This window comes from Rattus norvegicus, chromosome 17 (genome assembly GCF_021556685.1).
Source record: "Rattus norvegicus strain SHRSP/BbbUtx chromosome 17, alternate assembly SHRSP_T2T, whole genome shotgun sequence".
In the NCBI taxonomy this organism is placed as follows: domain Eukaryota; kingdom Metazoa; phylum Chordata; class Mammalia; order Rodentia; family Muridae; genus Rattus; species Rattus norvegicus.
Window position 1 is genome coordinate 35481734 of NC_141550.1, and position 24710 is coordinate 35506443.

The 24710-nt window shown below is 41.4% G+C and overlaps 1 long non-coding RNA gene across 1 annotated transcript in view; it reads right to left on the reverse strand.

Annotated features, from left to right (window-relative positions):
- Positions 1 to 361: 361 nt before the first annotated feature.
- Positions 362 to 24710, reverse strand: part of LOC148000129 (uncharacterized) — a 61198-nt gene continuing 36849 nt past the window's right edge. Inside the window, exon 3 of the long non-coding RNA XR_015641607.1 lies at positions 362 to 800. This is a non-coding gene — a long non-coding RNA (uncharacterized LOC148000129). The remainder of the gene's footprint in view (positions 801 to 24710) is intronic.

Here is a 24710-nt window from a genome sequence, read left to right on the forward strand (position 1 = left end):
GGTGACCACAGCAAGTTCTTTAAAATTGAGTTACCTGCTTAGTCTCCCTGGGGTTTTGCTTGTTTGTTGTTTTTAATACAGAACCGAACATCCCAGGCTGAAGTCAAATTCTCATAAGCTTGGAAGGACCTTGAATCCTCCTGTCTGCTTTTCAAATAGCATGGCCACCACACCCAACTCCACATAAGGATCATTCATTCATTTGTTTGCAATCTTCCTTTTTTCTTTTTTTTTTCACATGTGGATTTGTAGTTACAAATTAAAACACATTCACACACAAACACACACACACACACACACACACACACATATATCATAATTTAAAACATGTTTGGAAAGTGAAATTAATCCTCAAACTTGCCTTTCTTTATCTTTATTATTAAGATGCTATATAAATCAATAGAAATTAACTAGGAAACAACATCTGTGATATATCCATGTGTCCCTGGACATGGGGACACTCTGACAATAGGTAAGCACCCTTCCACAGCTCCTTGTACCCTTCTTCTCCAGCAGTGCTGTCATGGAGAGCTTTTGTTCAATCCCCTGTCCTTGGGTGACTCAGGAGCTCTCTGAGAGTGGTTCCCAGGACTGTGGCACACTCATCTCCGTGGCCCAGTGCCATCATTCTGCCTGCTCACACTTGTACATGACAGGATCAAGGCTCAGTTACTGAAGATGGCAGGAACATCCATGTTTCCAATTTGAGAACATGATGAATTTCTTCCATTGCAGGTCATCCTGAAATTACATATTTCCCAAGAGCTGAAGGATGCTGCTCCTGTGCTGTAAATGTTGACCTAAAAATCACAGAAAACACAGAAGGAGAGAAGAAGTTGGTAGTTGTAGATCATGCTATGATCCTAGCATATGGCTGAGACAGGAGGCTCATCATGTGTTTGAGGCCAGCCTTGAGTTCCAGGAACACCTGGGGTCCAGTGTAACACCCAAAGTGTGTGTTGAGAGAGAGAGAGAGAGAGAGAGAGAGAGAGAGACAGAGACAGAGACAGAGAGAAAGACAGAGACAGAGAGACAGACTAATCGCTCAATGAAAGTTAAATGAAACAATGTTAATCAAAACTTAACGCAGTCAATAAATATCAGTTAACTCTAGATATTATTCAGGAAAAACGAGGCAAATGCTTTAATCTTTTGTATTTTGGGAAAATAAACCAATGGGAATGCGACTCTGTCTGACTGTTATACTTCAGGTCTTAAGTATATTCTGTGTTTTAAGTATCACATGGTGAAGGTTTGGTTTCAGTCTATGTCACTCTTAGGAGACAATAGGCCCTTCAGGAAGGAGGTTGAGCCTAGTTAATAATGCTAAAACCATCCAGTGGAAAAAAGATAGCATTTTTCAACAAGTGGTGCTGGTTCAACTGGAGGTCAGCATGTAGAAGAATGCAAATTGGTCCATTATTATCTCCTTGTACAAAGCTCAAGTCCAAGTGGATCAAGGACCTCCACATCAAACCAGATACATATACTCAAACTAATAGAAGAAAAAGTGGGGAAGAGCCTCGAACACATGGGCACTGGGGAAATTTTCCTGAACAGAACACCAATGGCTTATGCTCTAAGATCAAGAATTAACAAACGGGACCTCATAAAATTGCAAAGCTTCCGTAAGGCAAAGGACACTGTCATTAGGACAAAATGGCAACCAACAGATTGGGTAAAGATCTTTACCAATCCTACGTCTATCTGATAGAGGGCTAATATCCAATATATACAAAGAACTCAAGAAGTTAGACTCCAGAGAATCAAATAACCTATTAAAAATGGGGTACAGAGCTAAACAAAGAATTCTCAAGCTGAGGAATATCAAATGGCTGAGAAATACCTAAAGAAATGTTCAACATCTTTAGTCATGAGGGAAATGCAAATCAAAACAACCCTGAGATTCAACCTCACACCAGTGAGAATGGCTAAGATCAAAAACTCAGGTGACAGCAGATGCTGGCGAGGATGTGGAGAAAGAGGAACACTCCTCTATTGTTGGTGGGATTGCAAGCTGGTATAGCCACTCTGGAAATCAGTCTGGAGGTTCCTTGGAAAACTGGGCATAGTACTACCTGAGGACCCAGCTATATCACTTCTGGGCATATACCCAAAAGATGATCCAACATATAACAAGGACACATGTTCCATTATGTTTATAGCAGCCTTATTTATAATAGCCAGAAGCTGGAAAGAACCCAGATGTCCTTCAAGAGAGGAATGGATAGAGAAAATGTGGCACATCTACACAATGAAGTACTACTCAACTATTAAAAACAATGACTTCATGGAATTCATAGGCAAATGGACAGAATTAGAAAATATCATCTTGAGTGAGGTAACCCAATCACAAAAAACCCACAATAGTATGCACTCACTGATAAGTGAATATTAACCTAAAAGCTCAAATTACCCAAGATACAATCCACAGACCATGTGAAGCTAAAGAAGAAGGACAACCAAAGTGCAGATGCTTTAGTCTTTCTTAGAAAAAAAATATTCATAGGAGGTGATATGGAGACAAAGTTTGGAGCAGAGACTGAACGAATGGCCATTCAGAGCCTACCATACCTGGGAATCCAGCCCATATACATACAGCCACCAAACCCAGACAATATTGCTGATGCTAAGAAATGCATGCTGACAGGAGCCTGATATAGCTGTCTCCTTAGAGGCTCTGCCAGAGCCTGACAAATACAGAGGAAGATGCTCACAGCCAATCATTGAACTGAGAACTGTGTCCCCAATGGAGGAGTTAGAGAAAGGATTGAAGGAGCTGAAGGGGTTGCAACCCCATAGGAAGAACAACAATATCAACCAACCAGAGCTCTCAGGGACTAAAGCACCATCCAAAGAGTACACATGGACAGACCCATGGCTCCAGCTGCATACGTAGCAGAGAATGGCCTTGTTGGACACCAATGGGAGGAGAAGCCCTTAGTCATGCCAAGGCTGGACCCCCTAGTGTTGTGGAATGTCAGAGTGGGGAGGTGGGAAGGGGTGGGTGGTTGGGTGGGGGAACACCCTCATAGAAGAAGGGGAGAGGGAATGGGCTAGGGGGGTTTATGAATGGGAAACCAGGAAAGGAGATAACATTTAAAATGTTAATAAAAATATCCAATAAAAAAAAAGAGTATCTTGATGCTTCAATCTGTGCCCTTCCCTCTCATCTTCTGGCCATCTCATGAGCAGCTTTGCTCCATCCCACTATCCCACCATGACCCCCTCCTCAACACAGACTCAGAAAGAAGCAGGATGACAGTCATGGATAACAACCTCTGAAACCATGAGTCTCTGCAGATCATCTCCTCTTTGAAGTGGTTTGCTCTCAGCTGCTGTGTCTTCCTTACTCCTCTGCAGGTCCTCGGCAATTCTTCATTCTGCTTCCTCGTTCTTCTCATTATTTTTTTCTACCACATTCATTCTGGAAGTCTCAAAAAGTCTATAGATCACTCTCAATAATAGTATTCTTCAATTTATATGCAATATAATGCTCAGAATTACAGAGGATATAAATTGTATCACATATCTCACTTTCTAAAGCAACCTTGTTCAGGTTATTAGTAGATTCCAATTTTTTGTCCTAAAAAAGAAATACTATACTTTCCAAATTGACTAATTGACACCACGCAGACCTTCCTAAGTTCTACAGCTCTTTGGTATGAAGTATGAGGATGTTAGGATAAGTGATTTTTTTGGCTTGGCTCATGTAGCAAAGACACCATAGACTACAAGACCCTAGTCCTCTAGACCAACATCCAACTCCCTCCTATGAGAGACTTAAAGCCACTGGGATGCTGATGTCAGTTGGCAATTTTTAAATATTTAGGAATGTACTCAGTGAACAACCATCCCTGGATTAAAATCAACCATGGAACGAATATTTACACCACAGAAACAGGCAAATGTGCAACTTGCAGCTGTTTTTCTCTGCACATCTGGTTTACATTCTGTAATATTTAATTATGCCAAGTTGTCTCACGATCCTTTACTTTAGCTCCGGAATCCAGAATGGTAAAAACATAATCACATGTCTGAATGTGCTGTTCTCAGGACACAGACCCAGTCTTGGATCCTGTCTACACCACTGACTGTCAGTGACCTGGAGCAAATTAATTCCCTTTCTGGGCTGAACCTCCTCTGTGTCAACCAGGACTAGTAGTCATGTGCAGGTTTGAGTTCCTGTCACATGAGTGCCTGTCACCCATTTAACATAGGCCCTCACACTAATATAACTCCCAATGACTACTAGTCAAGATTATTTCCCTCTTTCTTTCAATTGGGCATTATATGTGATTGGCATTATCTGTACTGACACAAGGGAAGACATTTTAAAGAGATTGTAGACAGAAAGACAAACAAAGCACTGTATGCAACCAACTTGGGAATCTGGAGAAGAGAAATTTGCTTTATACCTCTTGACTCTTTTGGACTGTGGAAATTTGAGGAGCTGATGTTGTTGTATAAATTGAACAAAGTGATTATTGATGAACATAAGTTCTGCATGATTTTTTAAGATTAAAGAGAAATCAGATCAATATTATAGATAGTCATCCCTCTATAGTCACAAGTTCTGAATCTTAGACTCAGTGAACCTTGGATCAAAAATACTCAGAAAATAACTCATCCTTTTGAACCATACAGACATTTCCCCTGTCTTTTGCAAAAACAATACTGTATAACAGTTATTTACTTAGGATTTATACTTCCTTAGGCATTATACACAATGCAGAGATGAATTCAGGAAGATGTGTGAAGAGAACAGAAGGCCGTAGGGCCAGTTTATGTTTAGATAATATGGCACTGCTGGAATGCTCACAGAACAGGCCCCCAGTTTTGTTCCTTCCTTTCAGTTTCTCTGCAGTGAGCATTTCTGAAAATGAGATTGCTATTGAAGCACAGGGGAGAAGAAGCTACCAAAGGGTGGTATATATGGATTCCCTTCCTCCCACCCATCCTGGTCTAACCACTAAAGAGTAAACTATGTGAATGCTGTGGTACCCAACTCAAAGGCAGTTCCTGGAAATTAAACAGAGAATGCTGTCTGTGTCATTATTATAGGCTGAGCATGATTGGGCCACAATTTCTATAAGCTGAGAGAGAGTAAAAGATTTTCAATTCTGCACACCTCCCTTTCTGAAAAAGTAGCACATTGATTTCCTCTTATTAGAGGTGGTATCATTGCAAAACATCCTAGCAGACAGCCTCCTCTTTCGTTGAGTTTCCCAATCTGCTCTCTTTCCCTGCCTCGCTCGTTCTGTACTCTTCTGGACCACCCAGTACAGCCTCAGACATTTACATAGCTTACCGATTACCCCAAACTAGAATCAGGTTTGATGACAATTTTAGGCCAGGCTGTGACCCAAAACTCATCAACTTCATAGTCCCTGTGGAAGATGGTGTTCTAAATAAAATTCTAATAACAGCACTCCCAAAAGAACAGAAACACATACCGTTTGCTGTCTACAATGCACCAGACACATGGGATAACCTTAATCTTCTCCTATCTTTTTTTTTTTTTTTGGTTCTTTTTTTCGGAGCTGGGGACCGAACCCAGGGCCTTGCGCTTCCTAGGTAAGCGCTCTACCACTGAGCTAAATCCCCAGCCCCAATCTTCTCCTATCTTAAAAGCAATAGTCAATGATGTGTCATAGGGATTTTTTTTTAATTTCACATATGAGAAACAAAAATTATGGGGCTGACAATGTGACTCATTGGCAGAGAGCTTCCATAGCACGCATAAAGCTCTGAGTTCAATCGCCAGTATGGCAAAAGCAAGAATATGCTTCGATTATACAGGATGATGTTTGTAACTACGTGTACATTGTAGAATGATCACTTCTTCAACGGAGCTTATTTAGGTTCCATGTCTCTAAATGAAAATTAGTCAAGTCTTCCCAAGAGCTGTATATGAAGGACCATTTTTATTCCCACAAGTGAATTATAATAATAATAATATACTATTGTACTCCTCTAAAAACGACAACAAACTCCAAGAATATGAAAGAGCCCTGTCTACACTTATCATCGGCAAAATGGGCTGGTGAATTAAAAACCAGAAGTGTAATATAGTTCTCAGTGCTTGCCGTGTGTGTGTGAGGCGGGTGGGGAGGTGTCTCTATGGAGTCCTGGCTGTCCTGGAACTCATGATGTAGAGCAGGCTGTCCTGGACCAGAGGTCCTCCTGCCTCTGTCTCCTGAGTGCCACCTTTCCCAGTGTATTTGCCTTCTTAACTATAACATTCAATATGTATTTTCTAAATATTGATGCTTACTTGAGGTACCATCTTGGTAGGATGAGAGAACACAAAGAAGAAAGAAAACCAGAAAGCAGCCTTGGAGGTTTCAGCCTCTTGGAGGTTGAAAGGCCAAGAGATCCTGTTCCTAAGGGTTATCAGAAAATGTAATTTCCTTTTCATCATAGTGTCCTTTCAGTGACAATTGGCTTCAGGGACATTCTACAGTAGCTGGCTCTTAGGATTCAAGGTGGGGCTTCCTTGTCGTGAGTGCCTGTAAATGCAAGTATCATGGCTGCATCAAGTTTCTAAGAGCTCTTACTGTCTCAAAAAAATTTTAAAAAGTAACTTACAATTGGAGTTAATTTCACCAGATAACCATTTTGGCTAACACTGCAAACAATATTCTTCATTTCTAGAGGCCATATCACTTTGTCATACCTGCACGTCAAACCATGTGTATCAATAGGTTCTCAATCTGCCTTCAACAAACTACAGAACATATCCAGACCTTTATATTCCTGTCATAAGTCCAAACAATACAATATAGTAATGTCCACTTACAAAGTATCTGTGTCACAATGAGCCAGGGATTATAAGTAAGTTGTGTAGGTAATGCCAAACATACTACTGCTGTATGTGTGAGAGACTTGAGCCATCTCCAGATTTGAGTATCTGCAGGGATTCCTAAGTCCATTTCTCCTGGATTCCAGATGACAACGTATCCTCAGGGACTCCAGGTGACAGCACAAGGCACTTTGTAGTAGACTCAGAGTTCTCTGCTACTATGAAACCCTGAGACTGGGGGCTGTGTGCAGGAGGATAGCTACTGTTATGATACTTGAGGAACTGGAGGGTTTTTTGTTAAGTTCATTGTAGAATTCTCAAACAAGGACTTTGTAAATGTCATCGTGTTAGAGTGTCAAGAGGCTGGATGCACTTGTGTCTCCTGTATCTTTTGTGCTGACCCTGTCAAATATTTACTTTTGTTTCTTGTATTTAATTGTTCTTACTTTTTTTTATTCTTGGTTTTAAAAGAAAAGCCAAAATTTTATAGATTGGTGTTTGGGGGTTTTTTTCCCTCCTCTTGACTGAAGAACAAATCTACCAAATGTAAGTTGCTTTTTTTTTTTTTAAGTTTTTTTTTTTAAGTTTTTTGAGACAGTATGTAGCTGTCTCACTCTGTATAGCCTTTGTTGGCCTGGAACTCAGCATGTGGACAGACCTGGCCTTGAATTCACTGAGATCTGCCTGCCTCTCTGCCTCCTGAGGGCTGGGCTTAAACATACGTGGCACCATGCCTGGCTTAAGTTACTTTGTTAAGTGGACGAGCTGTAGCTTAGCTGAGTCAAAGGTTGCTTGCTTCACTCTGGTGAAGCTGCTCAGCCCTTGAGAGATCTAAGAAACCTACAGGTATGAGTTTACGGGTTCATGTACGTAGTTGTGCATGCATTCCACTGTGGATGTATTTATTGTAGTCCCTCTGTGAACCCAGAGCATGCACAAACACACAGAACTCACCATTATGGATTCCCACCTGTCCCTATGGGATATCCTGTTGCAGGATATTTGACCACACTGTGAATCCCTGAGAGTGTGTTACTTACTGAAAATAACTATTTCTAGTAGTGGTATGACTCAGCCTTTAGCACACACCTTTAATCCCTTGGGCTGAAGTATAGAGATGCCCTTAGTAAACACCTTTGGTCCCAAACAAGGAAGGTAAAGTTAGTTTGTAGAAGCAGCCATGTTAGAAAGTGATGTCTGTCTAATTAAATAACAGACGAAGTGAAAGATTTGACAGGATAGGCTACGCCCAACTTTCTCGGAGGAGAAGAAAGAGAAGCTACTTATGGAGCAGTGCAGAAAAAAGGAGGAGTTTTTACTAGAGGAGTTTTATAGAAACAGGTTGAAAAGAGAACAAGTTAGACACAGGTGAAGACAGAATGAGACAAAGAATGAGAAGGAGCCAAAAGATTAGAACAGATTGCTGGAGTTAGTTTGAGGCCAATCAGGATAATTCAGGAGAAGCCAAGAGAAGCCAGATTGCATTAGTGAGCTTGGAGAGGAGTTTATAGCCAGAACAACAGCCCTTTCCCAGCCAGCTAGAGATCAGAAAGAATGAGTATGGGTGAGTGTATTCAGCAGTAAGTCTCAGAGTCTGAAACCATTCTAGGCCTACGTAAGATTGTATGGAGGCTAGATGCTTCCAGGACTAGGTCTAGGTTAGCAGGCTGAGGTAGTAAGCTTCAGGGACAACACTTAATAAAGGAGAAGAAAATTTACTTTAACAATGCCCCACGGTTTAAGCATGCACGATATTTTGAGGCCCACCACCCCCAGTAGCCATGTAAGACATCCTGGGAATGCCTGCTCACCGTCAGGCCATGACATAAATTCAGACCTGGCAAATTAAATGGTAATTACCCTTTGAAAAGCCCTGTGACACTAAAGATAATCACCATATTTTGTGTAATATTTTTAGATCTTTAGGGGTATTAATTCATAAAGCACATAGAACCAATTGAATAATTGCATGGCGAGGGGCTGTAAGGTCACTGGAAAATGATGGTGTGTTATTTGATCCTGTCATGAAAGCATCTCTAATAGGACAGTTCCCTAAAGTGTTTCTTTAAGCTGTCGACCATTTTCAGGCCATTCTTCTCCTTCCCCTCTGTCTAACAGCTGTAACTTTCGTGCATCATCTTATTTGGTAAAACATACTTGTCTTAGTTAGGTTTCTATTGTTATGATGAAGATCATGACCAAAAGCAACTTGGGGACCAAGGGTTTATTTGGCTTCCCAGTTACAGTCTATCATCAGGGAAAGCCAAGGCAGGAACCTGGCATCAGGAACTGAAGCAGAAACCGTGGAGGAACATTGCTTCTTGGCTTGCTCCCCCTGGCTTGTTCAGCCTGCTTTCTTATGTGCCTCCTGTCCAGGGGTGGTAACACCCACAACATATTGGGCCCCTCCTACACCAATTAGTAATCAAGAAAATGTCTCCAAAGACTTACCCACAGGCTGATCTAGTGAGACCATTTTCATGATTCATAGTCCCTCTTTCCAAATGACCCCAGCCTGTGTCAAGTTGAATAAAATCAATCAGTTTAAGGCTAAAGCCGAAGTATGTAGTCAAAAAACCTATGCATGGTGCCATTTTCTGCATTATGTAAATGTTTCTAGTTTTCTAATAGATGCTGTGTCTTTAGAAAGATACAGTGGTGTGGGACTTTTGTTTAATGTAGAGTTCTTCCTAGCACCTTGATATGCCTAGGAAATGCTCCCCAGGTATGACTACGTCCTTACTCCATTAACTCTGATGGCAAGTATGCCTTCCTTCATCTCTCTCTTGTTCCCACCCCCCCTTTGCTCTTCTCTTAATTATGGGTGCTGGAGATTAAGTTATACGTGTATGTATATGGCATAAGAGTAGATTCTTGAACTAGGAGATAGCAGATCCTGGGCAAATCATTTACTACTGAGAGCTTATAAAGTTCCAGATGGAAAGGAAAACATTGTGTGGGTAAGGACAGAACTACAACAGTTCTCAATCACTATTCTATTGCTGTGAAGAGATGCCATAACCAAAGCAATACTTATTAAAAACACATTTAATGGTAGCTTGCTTGTAGTTTCAAAGGATTAGTCCATTATCACCACAGCAGGAAACTTGGAGCTAAAAGGCACTGGCAGGCAAGCAAAGAGAGACTGGGCCTGGTAAGGGCTTTTGAAACCTTCATGTCCACTCCCAGTGACACGCCTCCTCCAAGAAGGTCACCCCTACTCCTTCCCAAAGAGTTCTACTAACTGGGGACCAAGCAATCAAACTTCTGAGCCTCCCAGGTATTCTCATTCAATCTACCACAGGCACAGAAACACATCATGTAGATAAATGCTCTAAAAAATTTGAATATCTATTTAATAACCTAACATTGTGAAACATTTTTATATTAGTTAGGCTTCTATTGTTGTGATAAAATAAGAGGAAGGGGTTTATTTCAGTTTACAGTTTAGTCTACAGTGAAGGAAGTCAGAGCAGGCACTCCAGGCTGGATGCAGACACTGAAGCAGAGGGATTGAAGGATGTTGCTTATTGGTTTGTTGAATTTGCTTTCTTACACACCCCAAGACCACCTACCCAGGAATGACACTGCCCACAGCAAGCTAGACCCTTCTATCTCAATTATCAGTCAATAAAATGCCCCACAGGCTTGACTACAAGCTGATCTGATAGTGTCTTTTTTTTTTCCCCAATTAAGTTCCCTCTTCTCAGATGACTCTAGCTTCTTTTAATTTGACAGAAAGCTAAGCAGACAGTTTCTAAAATGATCTCATCTCTGCTGCTACGCACCCGCTGTCTCCATTGCTCCTGGATCCGGCCCCTCATTCCAATATATCATTGTAATCATGCTCAGAAAATGGCTAAAAAGTGAAGAGCTAAAAACACACAAGTATCCTTAGAAATATTAGTCTTCCTTTCATAACAAGATGACTAGTATCTCCTGTTTGCCTTTAGGATTCTTCTCTAAGGATGCTGCTTATCCTAATCTCTGCAACAGAAGTGACCCAGAGAGTTCAAATTAGCAATAATTAGTTTTCAGCTCCACTAGTGTGTCTGATAGAGTTTTGATGGGGATGGGCAGAAGTGGGATTATACTCACCAGTGATACTTTGGACTTTTGTTGCTTTTGTGAAATGGTCTAGTCCCAAAGTGCTTTGCCAAAGGGACTCAGGTGTGTTCCATTTTCAGAGGGGGTGGTGCTGACAAATGCCAATCAAAGTACAGATTCAGAGTGACAAGGGATTTTCTGTGCTTGGTGCTTTCCTGTCACTAATGCTTATGCCTCTGATAATTCAAAATGGGACCAGCCACTCTTCATTCACCCTGTCACTCAGCATAGCACTCACTGTGTGACACATAGTTAAATACTGTTACAGCCTCCAGAATTACTGGCTGCATTTAAAAGAACAGAAATAGCCTTTTTGTGTTAAGAATTGAGCTAGGAGAAAAACAGTGAAGACAGGATAAAAATCATGCAGAGTCAAAGGTCACCCTTTGATCGTGAGTTATAAGGTATTGATTTAGCAGGAGAGCACATTTGGAAGAACTAGACTTATAACTAGATTCATGAATGGCCTCTTTATGAACATTAGATAAATGAACAAACCTTAAGATACAAGCTTCTAGTTGGTAAACATCTTAGATCTTATAAAGATAGGTGGGACAGGTTCTTGTAATCACGGGGGCTATTCAATACCTTGGGAAATCAAGAAGGGTTTATTGAGAGATTAGAGTGGATACAGGATGGGAGAAATGGCTCAGTAAATAGCTTTCCATACAAGTATAAGAACGGGAGTACAATCCCCGGAACCCACATAAGGAAGATGGAAAGAAAGCTCTAAGGCTCACCGGCCAGTCATCCCTGACTGCTTGGTGAGTTACAGGGTCATTAAGAGATTATGTCTCAAAACATAAGACAGATTGTGTTAAGGAAGATACTGAAGGTTGACCTTTGGCCTCCGTATCTCCATGAACTTGCACAGGCACATACACGTACCAACACATATACCCACAGACACAGAAAGATATATACATAAATACAATTTTTAAAGGTAAATACACCACACATTAAATATTTGGTTTTTTTTTTTGGTTCATTTGTTTATTTTGAGGTAGGATCTATCAGGATAGCCTGGGCTGTTATGAAACTCACTACGCAGACCAACCTGGCCTCTAACTCTCAGAGATCCCCTGTTTCTCCCTCCTGAATGTTGGAAGTAAAGGTATTCTTTCAAGAAGTGTAATTAACAAGGGCTCAATAGAAGCAGTATTTTATAAGGTATACCCTTACACAAATGAGGTTTTGTTAGATCATTTATTAATCATCCTTTATGAAAAAATTCAAATGTGATAAATTGAAAATACTGGAGACAAATAAGTCACCAGTTGGAATTCCAAAGGAGACAGGAGATGAAGCCAAAGCCAAGGCAGAGAAGCTGGCCTGGAGCATTCCTGCCAGCCAACTGACTAAGGTGACTCTGTGTCACCTGTAAGAAGCAGCTTGTGGATCCTGTCTCTAGGACATGGGATCAGGTCAGAAAAGACCAGAGGCTAGCATTTATTAGGTACTTGTCCTTATGACTGTGACAAAATACTAGACAAAAGGAAGAGTTTACTTTGGCTTTCAGGAAACTGTATAAGGCCTCTAGGAACCGGAAGATAGGGGCACTCGAGCAGCAGGTCCCCTGCTGTCCAGACACTGACCGGACCTGAATGGACCCGGTAAACAGTTCTCTGCACACAAATCCTGTAGGAGGGATAGCAAAACCTTCAGAGGGGCAGACACGCCTGGGAAATCAGAAGAGGCTACACTCTGCCCACATTTCTGACTCCAGAGGAAAACGCCATCTGGGACCCTGGTGCACTGGGTCCCCGGGAAAAGGCAGCACAGGCCCTCTTGGTTGCTGCCCTCACTGAGAGCTCAAAAGCAGCCCCCCACAAGCAACTTCAGCCGCGGGACCACAGGTAAGACCAACTTTTCTGCTCCAAGTGACCTGCCTGGTGGACTCAGGACACAGGCCCACAGGAACAGCTGAAGACCAGGAGACAGGAAAGACTACCCGCCCGAAAGCAGAACACTCTGTTCCCATAACTGGCTGAAAGAAAACAGGAAAACAGGTCTACAGCACTCCTAACACACAGGCCTATAGGACGTTCTAGTCACTGTCAGATATAGCAGAACAAGGTAACACCAGAGACAACCTGATGGCGAGAGGCAAGCACAGGAACCCAAGCAACAGAAAGCAAGACTACCTGGCATCATCAGAGCCCAATTCTCTCACCAAAGCAAACACTGAAATCCAAACACACCAGAAAAGCAAGATCTAGATTTTAAATCACATTTGATCATGATGATGGAGGACTTCAAGAAAGACATAAAGAACTCCCTTAGAGAAACGCAGGAAAACATAAACAAGTAGAAGCCTATAGAGAGGAATCACAAAAATCCCTGAAAGAATTCCCGGAAAACACAATCAAACAGGTGAAGGAATTAAAAATGGAAATAGAAGCAATAAAGAAAGCACAAAGGGAGACAACCCTGGATATAGAAAACCAAAGGAAGAGACAAGGAGCTGTAAATACAAGCATCACCAACAGAATACGAGAGATAGAAGAAAGAATCTCAGGAGCAGAAGATTCCATAGAAATCATCGACACAACAGTCAAAGATAATGTAAAATGGAAAAAGCTACTGGTCCAAAACATACAAGAAATCCAGGACTCAATGAGAAGATCAAACCTACAGATAATAGATATAGAAGAGAATGAAGACTCCCAGCTCAAAGGACCAGTAAATATCTTCAACAAAATCATAGAAGAAAACTTCCCTAACCTAAAGAAAGAGATGCCCATAAAACAAGAAGACTACAGAACTCCAAATAGATTGGACTAGAAAAGAAACTCCTCTCCTCACATAATAATGAAAATACCAAATGCACAAAGTAAAGAAAGAATATTAAAAGCAGTAAGGGAAAAAGGTCAAGTAACGTATAAAGGCAGACCTATCAGAATCACACCAGACTTCTCACCAGAGACTATGAAAGCCAGAAGATCCTGGACAGATGTCACACAGACCCTAAGACAACACAAATGCCAGCCCAGGTTACTGTATCCAGCAAAACTCTCAATTAACATAGATGAAGAAACCAATATACTCCATGACAAAACCAAATTTACACAATATCTTTCTACAAATCCAGCACTACAAAGGATAATAAAGGGTAAAGCCCAACATAAGGAGGCAAGCTACACCCTAGAAAAAGCAAGAAACTAATCGTCTTGGCAACAAAACAAAGAAAAGCACACAAACATAACCTCACATCCAAATATGAATATAGCAGAAAGCAATAATCACTATTCCTTAATATCTCTCAACATCAATGGTCTCAACTCCCCAATAAAAAGACATAGATTAACAAACTGGATACGCAATGAGGACCCTGCATTCTGCTGACTACAGGAAACACACCTCAGAGACAAAGACAGACACTACCTCAGAGTGAAAGGCTGGAAAACAACTTTCCAAGTAAATGGGCTGAAGAAGCAAGCTGGAGTAGCCATTCTAATATCAAATAAAATCGATTTTCAACTAAAAGTCATCAAAAATATAAGGAAGGACACTTTATATGCATCAAAGGAAAAATCCACCAAGATGAACTCTCAATCCTAAATATCTATGCTCCAAATACAAGGGCACCTACATACATAAAGGAAACCTTACTAAAGCTCAAAGTACACATTACACCTAACACAATAATAGTAGGAGATTTCAACACCCCACTCTCAACAATGGACAGATCATGGAATCAGAAATTAAACAGATACATAGACAGACTAACAGAAGTTATGAACCAAATTGACTTAACAGATATTTATAGAACATTCTATCCTAAAACAAAAGGATATACATTCTTCTCACCACCTCACGGTACTTTCTCCAAAATTGACCATATAATTGGTCATAAAACAGCCCTGAAAAGATACAGAAAGATAGAAATAATCCCATGCATCCTATCAGATCACCACAGGCTAAAGCTGGTCTTCAATAACAATAAGGGAAGAACGCCCACATATACGTGGAAATTGAACAATGCTCTACTCAATGATAACCTGGTCAAGGAAGAAATAAAGAAAGAAATTAAAGACTTTTTAGAATTTAATGAAAATGAAGGTACAACCTACCCAAACTTATGGGACACAATGAAAGCTATGCTAAGAGGAAAACTCTTAGCTCTGAGTGCCTGCAGAAAGAAACAGGAAAGAGCATATGTCAGCAGCTTGACAGCACACCTAAAAGCTCTAGAACAAAAAGAAGCACATACACCCAGGAAGAATAGAAGGAAGGAAATAATCAAACTCAGAGCTGAGATTAACCAAGTAGAAACAAAAAGAACCATAGAAAGAATCAGCAGAACCAAAAGTTGGTTCTTTGAGAAAATCAACAAGATAGACAAACCCTTAGTTAGTCTAACGAGAGGACCCAGAGAGTGTGTCCAAATTAACAAAATCAGAAATGAAAAGGGAGACATAACTACAGATTCAGAGGAAATTCAAAAAATCATCAGATCCTACTACAAAAGCCTATATACAACAAAACTAGAAAATCTGGAGGAAATGGACAATTTCCCAGAGAGATACCAGGTACCGAAGTTAAATCAGGAACAGATAAACCATTTAAACAACCCCATAACTCCTAAAGAAATAGAAGCAGTCATTAAAGGTCTCCCAACCAAAAAGAGCCCAGGTCCAGACGGGTTTAGTGCAGAATTCTATCAAACCTTCATAGAAGACCTCATACCAATATTATCCAAACTATTCCACAAAATTGAAACAGATGGAGCACTCCCGAATTCCTTCTATGAAGCCACAATTACTCTTATACCTAAACCACACAAAGACCCAACAAAGAAAGAGAACTTCAGACCAATTTCCCTTATGAATATCAACACAAAAATACTCAATAAAATTCTGGCAAACCAAATCCAAGAACACATCAAAACAATCATCTACCATGATCAAGTAGGCTTCATCCTAGGGATGCAGGGATGATTTAATATACAGAAAACCATCAACATAATCCATTATATAAACAAACTGAAAGAACAAAACCACATGATCATTTCATTAGATGCTGAGAAAGCATTTGACAAAATTCAACACCCCTTCATGATAAAAGTCCTGGAAAGAATAGGAATTCAAGGCCCATACCTAAACATAGTAAAAAGCCATATACAGCAAACCAGTAGCTAACATTAAACTAAATGGAGAGAAACTTGAAGCAATCCCACTAAAATCAGGGACTAGAAAAGGCTGCCCACTCTCTCCCTACTTATTCAATATAGTTCTTAAAGTTCTAGTCAGAGCAATCAGACAACAAAAGGAGATCAAAGAGATACAGATTGGAAAAAAGTCAAAATATCACTATTTGCAGATGATATGATAGCATATTTAAGTGATCCCAAAAGTTCCACCAGAGAACTACTAAAGCTGATAAACAACTTCAGCAAAGTGGCTGGGTATAAAATTAACTCAAATAAATCAGTAGCCTTCCTCTACACAAAAGAGAAACAAGCCGACAAAGAAATTAGGGAAATGACACCCTTCATAATAGTCCCAAATAATATAAAATACCTTGGTGTGACTTTAACCAAGCAAGAAAATATCTGTATGATAAGAACTTCAAGCCTCTGAAGAAAGAAATTGAAGAAGACCTAAGAAGATGGAAAGATCTCCCATGCTCATGGATTGGCAGGATTAATATAGTAAAAATGGCCATTTTACCAAAAGCGATGTACAGATTCAATGCAATCCCCATCAAAATACCAATCCAGTTCTTCAGAGAGTTAGACAGAACAATTTGCAAATTCATCTGGAATAACAAAAAACCCAGGATAGCTAAAACTATCCTCAACAATAAAAGGACTTCTGGGGAAATCACTATCCCTGAACTCAAGCAGTATTACAGAGCAATAGTGATAAAAACTGCATGGTATTGGTACAGACACAGACTGATAGACCAGTGGAATAGAATTGAAGACCCAGAAATGAACCCACACACCTATGGTCACTTGATTTTTGACAAAGGAGCCAAAACCATCCAATGGAAAAAAGATAGCATTTTCAGCAAATGGTGCTAGCTCAACTGGAGGTCAATATGTAGAAGAATGCAGATCGATCCATGCTTATCACCCTGTACAAAGCTTAGGTCCAAGTGGATCAAGGACCTCCACATCAAACCAGATACACTCAAACTAATAGAAGAAAAAGTGGGGAAGCATCTCGAACACATGGGCACTGGTGAAAATTTCCTGAACAAAACACCAATGGCTTATGCTCTGAGATCAAGAATCGACCAATGGGATCTCATAAAACTGCAAAGCTTCTGTAAGACACTGTGGTTAGGACAAAACGGCAACCAACAGATTGGGAAAAGATCTTTACCAATCCTACAACTGATAGAGGACTTATATCCAAAATATACAAAGAACTCAAGAAGTTAGACCACCGGGTTGGGGATTTAGCTCAGTGGTAGAGCACTTGCCTAGCAAGCGCAAGGTCCTGGGTTCGGTCCCCAGCTCTGAACAAATAAAAAAGAAGTTAGAGACCGCAGGGAGACAAATAACCCTATTAAAAAATGGGGTTCAGAACTAAACAAAGAATTCACAGCTGTGGAATGCCGAATGGCTGAGAAACACCTAAAGAAATGTTCAACATCTTTAGTCATAAGGGAACTGCAAATCAAAACAACCCTGAGATTTCACCTTACACCAGTGAGAATGGCTAAGAAAAAAACTCAGGTGACAGCAAATGCTGGCGAGGATGTGGAGAAAGAGGAACACTCCTCCATTGTTGGTGGGATTGCAGACTGGTACAACCATTCTGGAAATCAGTCTGGAGGTTCCTCAGAAAATTGGACATTGAACTACCTGAGGACCCAGCTATACCTCTCTTGGGCATATACCCAAAAGATGCCCCAACATATAAAAAAGACACGTGCTCCACTATGTTCATAGCAGCCTTATTTATAATAGCCAGAAGCTGGAAAGAACCCAGATGCCCTTCAACAGAGGAAGGGATACAGAAAATGTGGTACATCTACACAATGGAATATTACTCAGCTATCAAAAACAATGACTTTATGAAATTCATAGGCAAATGGATGGAACTGGAAAATATCATCCTTAGTGAGGTAACCCAATCACAGAAAAAACACATGGTATGCACTCATTGATAAGTGGATATTAGCCCAAATTCTTGAATTACCCTAGATGCACAGAATACATGAAACTCAAGAAGGATGACCAAAATGCGAATGCTTCACTCCTTCTTTAAAAGGGGAACAAGAATACCCGTGGCAGGGAATAGAGAGGCAAAGATTAAAACAGAGGCAGAAGGAACACCCATTCAGAGCCTGCCCCACATGTGGCCCATGCACATACAGCCACCCAATTAGACAAGATGGATGAAGCAAAGAAGTGCAGGCCAACAGAAACCGGATATAGATCGCTCCTGAGAGAAACAGCCAGAATACAGCAAATACAGAGGCGAATGCCAGCAGCAAACCACTGAACTGAGAACGGGACCCCCGTTTAAGGAATCAGAGAAAGGACTGGAAGAGCTTGAAGGGGCTCGAGACCCCATATGAACAACAATGCCAAGCAACCAGAGCTTCCAGGGACTAAGCCACTACTCAAAGTCTATACATGGACTGACCCTGGACTCTGACCTCATAGGTAGCAATGAATAGCCTAGTAAGAGCACTAGTGGAAGGGGAAGCCCTTGGTCCTGCCAAGACTGAACCCCCAGTGAACATGACTGTTGGGGGGAGGGTGGTAATGGGGGGAGGATGGGGAGGGGACTACCCAAATATAAGGGGAGGTAGAGGGGTTACGGTGATGTTGGCTGAGAAACCGGGAAGGGGAATAACAATTGAAATGTAAATAAGAAATACTCAAGTTAATAAAGATGGAGAAAAAAAGAAGAAATACTCAAGTTAATAAAGATGGAAAAAAATAAAGGCCGAATAACTTGGAATATGAAAAAAACAAGAAAAGAAAAGAAAAATATCACCCTAAGTGATATAACCCAGATCAAAATCAATAAAAGTGGCATGTATTTGCTTATAGGTGGATGCTAAGTCTTCACTAATCAGAGTACAATTCATGTGATGTCAGAGGTTAAGAACAGAGAAACGGACTAGGGTAAGGGTTGTATCTCCCTAGGAAGGAAAAACAGAATACCTAGTTATAAAGCAATGGTGGTGAGGGGGACTGGAATAGGAGGATCAAACAGGGAAGGGGAGCCAAGAGTGGGTGAGGGAGAAAAAAGGGGGAAGACAGCTAAAACTGAGGGACATTTAAGGGGTCACATTGCAATCTAAGACATTAGAAGCTTCCAAAAAATACAGACACACACACACACACACACACACACACACACACACAGACACACACACACACACACACACACACAAAGGAGATTTAAATGGAATCACAAATAACAGGGGAGACAGACATCTCCATTGCCAACTGAGCCCTCCACTTCTGAAAATACGTTATAGTTAATCTAGTTGTTGGTGATGAGAACCCTTGGGAATCCTCAAACAACTCCAGCTATTGCCAAGACTGTCGGTGGCTTTCCACAAACTGACGGCAAGGCACTATGGCTAAAGATAACATCTATGCAATTCACTGAATACAGAGAAGTCAAGTTGTTGCCTACCATCACCCCTAATGACTAGAGTTCATGGTACTAGAAGGTACTCTTTATGCTACCAGAGAAAAAGGTAAACACCAACCCATATGTAAATCCTTTAACCTACGATGGTGAGAGTGGCATAAAACTTGTGGGAGTGACCAACCAGTATCAGGTCTCAGTCAAGGCCCACATCACAAGTTAGAACCCATGCCCAACATTGCTCAGGTGGCCAAGAGTGTGAGACTAGATAGGTCAGGAACCCGGGAGAACTCCAAATACTACAGTTTTTCTAAAGGAACAGCAAAATAAACTTACTCCTAACATTCTATGATACTCACAGGTTAGTGCTTTGTGTTGCAGGATATTTGATCACACTGTGAAACCCTGAGATCATGTTAATTTTTACTGACTTTCTTTTTACTGAAAAAAGAAAATTGTTTCTGTTTGTGGTGTACCTCAGCCTTACCACATCTTTAATCCCTCCTGCTGGAATACGGACATGCCCCTTAGTACACACCTTTAAATCCCAAACCATGAAGGTAAAGTTAGTTTGTAAAAGAAAAAAGACCATGTTTGAAAGTGATGTCTAACTGAGTGGCAAGGTGAGGAATCAGAGAAAGATTTGACAAAATAGGATACGCACAACTTTCACAAGAACAGGGAACAAAGGGAAGCTACTTAAGGAGCAGTGTAGAGAAAGAAAAAGGGACAGTGTTACAGAGACAGTACAAAGTAGACACAGGTGAAGACAGAACGAGCCAGACAATGAGAAGAGGCCAGGAGATTAGAACAGATTGCCAAAGTTAGTGTGAGGCCAAGCAGAGCAATTCAGTCAGAAGCTGTGAGAGACCAGATTGAACCAGTCAGCTTAGAGAGGAGTTTGAGCGAGAACAGCTGAGTTAAACCAGCCAGTGGAGTTCAGAAAGAACTAGAAAGGGTGAGCTTAATCAGCAGTAAGTCTCAGAGACTGAAACATTCTAGACCTAGATTAGATTGTATGGAGGCCAGAAATCTCCAGAACTAGGCCTAAATTAACAGACAGAGGCAGTGAGCCTCCCTAAGGACAATTATATCAGGAGACTAAAAAAAAATACATTTACAGCCCTGTTGAGCCACCATCAGAGAAGCCTCCTCTTGCAGTAGATGGAAACAAACCCAGAGACACACACTGGACAGTGTGGAGAGAGTGAGAGGCTTTGCAATACTCAGTCCTATTTGTCTATATCAAATCCCTTTCCTCAAGGCTCAGGGAACCCTTTGGACGAGGAAGTGGAAAACTGTAAGAGTCAGAGGATGCAGGACACCAATGAAACAGACCTTCAAAGGACAGCAGGTCTGAAGCACATGTGAGTTCAGGGAGACTGAGGCAGCATGAACAGGTCCTGTGTGGGTCTGCACCAGATGGGGTCCCAGCACTGAGAAGGACAGTGGACATAAACCCATATACCCAACTCAGAGGCTGTCTCCAGTTGATAAGTGGTTGCAAAGGAAAAATTAGTTTTCTCCAATGGAGTCTCACAGGTATACACACCAACTCTTAAGGCCAGGCTCCATGCAGTTCCATGTAACTCTTGGAGATTCTTTGTCACATAATGCTTGGGGGGGGGGGCTTTTTTCCTACCTTACAGGTCCTTAAGTATATATTAAGGTTTCTAGTTGTGTGGTCTTTATAGGATTCCTGAGTGTGTCACTGTGTCTGTATGTTTCTTGAGATTTCTCTTTGATTATTTTTCTTCTGCCTGCTAATTTGTCTTGTCCTATTCTGGTTTGTCCATTTTATTTTATTCTTTTTTTTTTTAATTATTTTTGATGCCTGTTTGTATTCTAGTGAGAGTGAAAACAAGTGTGGATTTTGGTGTGTGGTGAAGTGAGGAGGATCTGAGATGAATTTGGTGGGGTGGGGGGCAGATTTAAGAATATTTTGTATGAAAAATATCTATTTTCCATAAAAAAAGAAAAGAACAAAATCAAGAAACAAAGGATGAAGAACAACTGAAGATATCGCATGTGAACTCAGCCTCTCCATGTCCACTCGCACACATGCACACACATAAACATGAACACACACATTTTTTAAAAAGTACCCGGAGGAAGAAAAACTTGAGCAGAAAAGAGTAAAGGCCAAATTCTGTGACATGTGACCCGAGTCACTGTGCTGCTCTTTGCGTATTAGACCATTTGAAGGATATCTCACTTCCTATACAGCGGATGCACTGCTGACCCTTCCTCTCGGAGGATGCGGTGCAGTCAGTATACGTTAGGAAAACTGGGAGCAATGTTGGGAGTGTCATCTCACAGCTCCAATAGAGATGCTGGAGCTCAGGGGCCTCGCCCCACCAATCCAGTAAGTCCCAGAACGTGGCTCGCACTCCTGTGCTCCGGTCCACGTTCATTAATCTGCCCAACACTGAACAACTGACACAGACACTCTTTTTGCACTGCATTCTTCTGTTTGAGATCTCACTGCACTTGACCCCAGATTTCATTCATCACCTTTTCCATCTCTTTGGCCACAGATTAAAGAAAAAAAGTTCTTGTTGTTGTTTGCTTGCTTTTTTAGATGGTCAGATGGGGCAATTTTCAAATGACTGTGCTTTGCCTCTGAGTCACCTGCTCACAGTCACAGGGAACTGGGGGGCGGAGGGGGAGTGCACGAAGAGGCACTTAAAAGCTGATGCAATGGTCACAGTGCTCAAAGGAAAAAAGGGTCCCAAGTTCCTGGTCCGTCAGTCGTTGAATCTTTGAATGGGTCACTTCAGTGTACCCTTGATGACGGGATCCTGGTATGCATGGATTTTTCTGAGATTCTTTCCACACAGAAAACAGTAAAATGTTCTTACTTCTCTAGTTTGGGACAGTACTGGCATAAACATTTCCTTGGTATTTAATGACTCTTAACTCCCTCTAACAGCTGCAGCTGCTGCGAGGCAGACGCAAGCAGAGATTAGATACAGGATATGCACCTGGCTGGCCATAAATGCTTCTTAGTTGTTGGTAAAGGTTAACAGGCCCAGTTCTCTTTTCTCCTCAGACCCAGAATTCGGGGACATGAAAGGGAGCTGTAATTATTTATAAACAATAAAAACTTCTGTGTGAAGCTCGCAATGAATGGATGGGTTTATCTGCCCACTTCAAGTGAAGGAGGCAGCTTTTGCTGTTTGTTGTGAATAGAAATGCCCCCCCCCACTTCCTCCTCCTCCCTCTTCCCACATTTCCCCTTCCTTCTCCTCCTCCTCCTGCCCCTCCTCCTCCAAGTGGTCCTGGATCGTCTGTGCTTAGACTATGTTTTTGTTTCCATCACAGTGACTAGGAAATCTGTGCTGGGTATGCTTTCTGCCCTGGGATGATTCTCGCTGTGAGGATCTGGGCAGGTCCTCCTTTGTTTTTTTCTGAGGCATCTGCTCCTAGATGGCCTCTTCTTATGACTCTGGTTTCCCATCCCAACAACCATCCCGAAGTAGAAGAAGTATTGCTCAACCTGGTTGACGAAACAGAGCTGGACAAGTTGTACTGAGTCCTTTCCTCAGCCTGTGACTCCCAACTGATTGGACTCTCCATTCTGACCAGCTCAGCTGTCTGCCAGCCACTAAACTTCAGTGTGGTCCTTGGAGAATGCTTTCGGTTTTTTAAAGCTGCTCAAAGACTCCACCTTGGCAGATCATTCAAACATGCACACCCTTACCCACACCCCTACAAGCCCTAACACACTACACTCCTGTGACCAGTACCTACAAGCACAAGCCCTTCTTAAAATCTGATTCTGTAAAGTTCAGAGCACACCGGGACTTCAAATTGAAACTCTCTGAGTTTCTAGTAAGTTTTCCATCTCTCAAGTATGAGATTCCATTAGTTTACATGATAACATATATCTCTGAATTGGGAATACCAAAAGCTACCATGAAAACAGATGTTGTCAATCACTGCAGTGACCATTACAGCACATACATTAGGCCACGGTAGATAAAAGCACATAGAATTGTTCTCTATCAGTTATTCTCCCTTGAAACTTGCTCTCAAAAGAGTAACTTTCCAGGAGTTTAAAGCTCAATTATTGTAGAAGGTATTTATGTATTTATCTATTTTAAAGATTGATTTTGCCAGGCAATGATGGCCCATGGCCTTAATCCCAGCACTCAGGAGGCAGAGGCAGGTGAATATTTGAGTTCGAGGCCAGCCTGGTTTACAGAGTTCCAGGACAGTCAGGTATACACAGAGAAATCTTGTTTCAAAACCAAAAAACTAAAGATTGATCTCATTTTTAATATGTGTGGGGGAGATGGGATGGGAAAACTTGGGTCTCCCTGTTGCCGGAGTTTCAGAAGGTCGGGAGGAAGTCTGTCGTGTTGGGAACCAAACTCAGGTATTCTGTATGGGCAGCAGCCCTTAAGCTCTGAGCCACTTCCCCAGCCAGGGGAAGGTCTTTGACATCTGTTCAGTTCATCTTGCAAAAGTGGTAGAATAAGGCCCATTAGTCCCATGGTGGGGGAGAAGAGGAAGCTAGGAAGCTGGCTTTGGAGTTTCTGGCCACATCTTCAGCTTCGTCCCAGCATATGAATAGTTGGTTGTTGCTAGATGTTATTTTATGTGTCTGGGTGTTTTGCCTAGACATCTGTCTATGCACCACAAGCATGCCTGATGTCCTCCAAGACCAGAAGAGGGCAGAGGACACCCTGGGACTAGAGTTACCGATGCCCATGAGCTGACACATGGGTGTTGGGAATCAAACCCCAGTCCTCCGGAAGAGTAACTAAGACTCTTACCAGCTGAGCAATCTCTCCAGCCCCTGGACACCATTTTTTTTTAATGGAACACTGTAATTAGACAGAATTTCCCATCAGCTGTTCTTTCCCTTCTTACAGTGTGTAACACTTCTTCAGGGTAATGACTGCATTAGCAGTCTTGGACCACTCGTGAAAAATCCCTATTTAGTAAAACCACATTAAGAGAAATGCGAAGAGTATGATGAACGCCCTGACTTAATTTTTACACAGGATCCACATATTGAGCTATCATCTCTAATTTAAACTCGTGTTCTCTCTATTTAGACCTGTAAAATAGCCCTCAGGTAATTGGATATGCTTTATAAGATGCTTCTAGCTTCATTTCCCCTTTGATTTGGGCAAGCAATGGGTCCTAAATGATTCTCTGATTCACATTCTAAAACACAAAGCCTAATTCTGGAGGAAATTACAGTTCTCTCTCTCTCTCCT